Source organism: Mus caroli, chromosome 5 (assembly GCF_900094665.2).
Source record: "Mus caroli chromosome 5, CAROLI_EIJ_v1.1, whole genome shotgun sequence".
Taxonomy (NCBI): Eukaryota; Metazoa; Chordata; class Mammalia; order Rodentia; family Muridae; genus Mus; species Mus caroli.
Genome location: NC_034574.1, coordinates 142,796,574 through 142,800,425, shown reverse-complemented (window position 1 = coordinate 142,800,425; position 3,852 = coordinate 142,796,574). Strand labels below are relative to the sequence as shown.

Sequence of the window (3,852 nt, the reverse complement as noted above, 5' to 3'; positions counted from 1 at the left end):
CTGAGAAGAGGAACACAGAGAGATCTAGCAACCCCAAGACCATCTTTAGGATGTTTAAGTAGAGGGCTGGGGTTATGTGTATTCAAGCAGTCCTGGCCAAGGTGTGGTCCATCACTGATGGACACTCTCTCTCCTGTAAGGTGGTGGTTTGACAATCTGTAAGTCCCTTTCATGAGAAAAGTTTCCCCAGACTGGCCCAGGCTTTCAGCTTTCTGCTCTTCCTGCATGGAGTTCCTGGGGACATTGTAACTTCTTGGACATCTATTGTTTCAATGGTCTGCGAGGCAAAATGAGGGACAGCAAGTATCTCTTTTTACTATGGTAATCCCTGCCAGACTGGACAGGGGACATTTGACTTATAGGAATAAGTTATCAATCTGTGTTTCCTGGATGGTTACAATCCAGTCACCCTACCTCTATATTTATGCTTAGAGCCGAATGCTGCTTGTTAAATTAGTCACAGCAGCCAGGAAGCAAAGGAAGGAGGACATGGTCCCAATGTCTCCTTCAAAGGCCTGTCCCTACGAACCTAACTTCCTCTGCTAAGCCCTGCCTCCTAGAGGATCCATCACCTCCCATTGGAACCGCAGGCTGGAAGCGAGCCCTAGGCAGACCCATACTGTATCAGTATCAGGTCTGAGTTAGCAAGATAGTACTCCTGTGAGACAGTATCTTCCAGAGAGCAGAGAACGCACTCATTTTAATGTTTGATTATCATGAAAAGGAAGACACGATTTTAAAATGCTTGCATTGACCTTCTTCTCCACGGCAGTCGTGTCTGCTTTCCTGGCCCCAGCAGAATCTAATTTAGAAGCTCTTCACCCTTTCTCGTCTTCCTTCCGTGTTTTCTGGCACGGTCCCAGATCAGACTTCATCTGGTGCAACAAAGCATGATACGAATCCCAACGGGGTTGGCTTGGGGCCTGTTGTGAGATCTGTAGAAAACGATGTTTACATCGTGGTGTTTTTGATCGTCCCGTATCACCTGGACAGGTATTCCCTTCAGGCTGTCTGTAACTGTCACGGAAGGCAATTTCACGAGAGGCGTCCTTCCACTTGGGATTTCTGGGCGGAGGGGTTGCCGTTAGCATCTGATTTGCGCCGACTCGGTTGGCCTCTGCTGCCAAAGAGAGAGGCAAGAGACAGGCTTTCTGTAACACTGGCAGTCTGACTTCATCTCCTCCAACAGATCGGCAGCAGAACAGGCTCTTGCCTGTCAGACCTATCTGAAGTGCCCTCTTTCATGCAGTCCTATCTGTCAGCGGGAGGACCAGTTCTGGGAGGTGGATGTTGTTCTTCGGGCTCCAAAGGCCATATGCTAAAAATACTGATGGCAGAGACTGAGACGGACACCCGAAGAGCACTTGGCAGTGAGGATACTGTGCTGTGTGGAGCCTGTCCTTCAGGGGAAGATCTCCCGCTGCCCAGTGTAAACAAGCACAGTGCCCCGCCCTACGTGAGCTCTGAGAACAGGAGTGGGGGGTTCTCACTCTGGGTGACAGGGGACCCCTCCTCTTTCTGGCCTCTCACCCTCTGCTTCCTGGTCTAAGTGTCCTCTTTGGGTACATGAGATCTTGATACCCCATAGTTGTGGGTTGAGTATCCCTCTAAATCAACCCGTGGGAACACGTGGAGGTTTCAGTGGATGGCTTAATGTCTTTCTTGTGTGTTTTGGGTAGTTCTCAGGAAAGCTAGTGAGTTCTCACTCCCGTGGTGCCAAACTAGTTCCTGGATCATCAAGTTCTGAGAAGGAGAGGCAGCCTCCTTTGAAGCAGCACACAGCCTTCACCAACCAGACATGGCTGTCCAGTCTTGGACTTCTCAGGTTCCAGAGCAATCAACCAAAATAAACAAGTGATTTGGGCCTCGGGTAGTCTCTTTAGTAATGGAAAACTGAAAGGTCCCGAGTATGAGACTCAAGGGGGATAAATGGGCAGATTATCTCTTCAGGTGAGAAGTTTACTGTGGGCTGAATAAGATGGCTCAGAAGCTAAGGGTGAATGCTGCTCTCCCAGAGGACCAGAGTTCAATTTCCAGCACCTGCATTAGGCAGCTTACTCAAGTACAGCTTTGTGTAGAATTCCAGCTCTAGAGGAGGTGACTCCTGTGACCTCTGAGAGCATACACAGAGAGGGGAGGGGACGGAGGGAGGGGGAGGGGAGGGAGAGAGAGAATAATGTCTTAATAGCAGTTTATTGGGCTAGAGAGAGTGCTCAGTGGTTAAGAGCACTGACTGCTCTTCTAAAGGTCCTGAGTTCAATTCCCAGCAATCACATGGTGGCTCACAACCACCTGAATGGGATCTGATGCCCTCTTCTGGTGTGTCTGAAGACAGCGACAGTGTACTCATACACATAAAATAAATAAATAAATCTCTTTAAAAAAAAAAAAGACTGTTGTCAGATACACAGGAAGGTAATAGATTGACTTCTTAGCCCGAGGTCATCTTAGCTTCAGACTTGTAACATCCTCCATACCTAGCAACAAAGTTCAGCTAAATCTACTTTTCTAGAACTTGAAATCTAACAGGCACCTTTCACTGTCCCTTCAGATTGCCTCGGCCCTTGACTTTATCCTGAAGTATCTCCTTCCATTCTCACTAAACAGACTTTCCATGCCCTCTGTCTGCAGGATTTCAGGACACCCTTAAGCCATGACTCTGCCTCTAACCTCTCTCTTGGCAACCCAGACATGCACAGAATTCGCACTAGTCTTGGCTTTGCATCTCTTAGAAAACATTACCCCGTTGTTCACAAAACAGTGAGCAACACCTCCGTGTCTCTATTCAGTTATCCATTGCTGTGTGACAAGTTACTTCCAAAAGTTAGCGACTTGTTATAGCAATAACATATCATCTTTCCAATTAGAGAGATTGGCTCAGCTGTTAAGCGCACCCATCAGTCTTGAAGAGGACCAGGGTTTGGTTCCCAGTACACACGCACACACACACACACACATACACACAGTGGCTTACGACCCTTTTCTGCCTCTATGAGTGTCAGATGTGGTGCACATACATAAATGCAGGCTATCACTCATGCATTCATAAGTAAACAACTAAATCTAAAGATTAAAACAAAAGACAGGGGCCTGGAGCGAGCAAGGGGGTGTGGGGAACAGAAGACAAAAACAAAAACAAAAAAAAAACAAAAAAAAAAATTATCTCATTTTTCCTGTGGCTCAGAACTCCAGGGGTATCTTAGCTGAGCTTTCTGGCAAAGGGTCTCTCTGGGGTCAAGATATTGGCTGTGGACATAGCTATCCTCAACCTTGGTTTGTTCTAGAAGAATCTCTGCTATGACGGCTTGCTCACATGCAGAACAAGTTGCAGCTGGCTGTCAGCAGGAGACTTTATTTCCTCCTCTGGGTGAGCTTCTTCCTAGACCTTCTGCCTCCTCATGACTGGGCAGCTAGCTTCCCACAAGCAGACAGGAAGGAAGTGGCTACGCCTTCTTCAACCTGGTCCTAGAAGCGCTAGCCCATCTTTCCAGCCATAGTCAGTTGCTGAGTCAGTCACCAGTGATTCAGAGATGAGCAAGACACTTGCAGCTGGTTTGAAGGATGCGAACAGGTTCACAAACGAATGCTGGGCAGCAGCTGGCATTTGGAGGGGGCCAAGGTATCATTGCAGACTCCAGGGACGGTGCAAAAGAGGTGTCTTCAGGTCAGGAAATTAACTCTGCTGCAACAGGCTTTGAGAGCAACAGCAACCCTGCAAAGAGTACCAGAGAAATGGAGTATGGTGTGTCCATTTCACCTGGACCATCTTCTGAAGCCCCAAATTAAACAACCTCACCAACATCACCCTCTTTCCATGTAGAGAGATTAAAAGAAGACAATAAAGAAAATAGA

At 47.6% G+C, this 3,852-nt stretch overlaps 1 long non-coding RNA gene across 1 annotated transcript; it reads left to right on the top strand.

Annotated features, from left to right (window-relative positions):
- The first annotated feature begins 1,082 nt into the window (after nt 1-1,082).
- LOC110293960 lies at nt 1,083-3,852 on the top strand. The gene is made up of 3 exons (XR_002377903.2): nt 1,083-1,429; nt 1,680-1,950; nt 3,285-3,852. It is a non-coding gene; the product is annotated as an uncharacterized LOC110293960 (long non-coding RNA).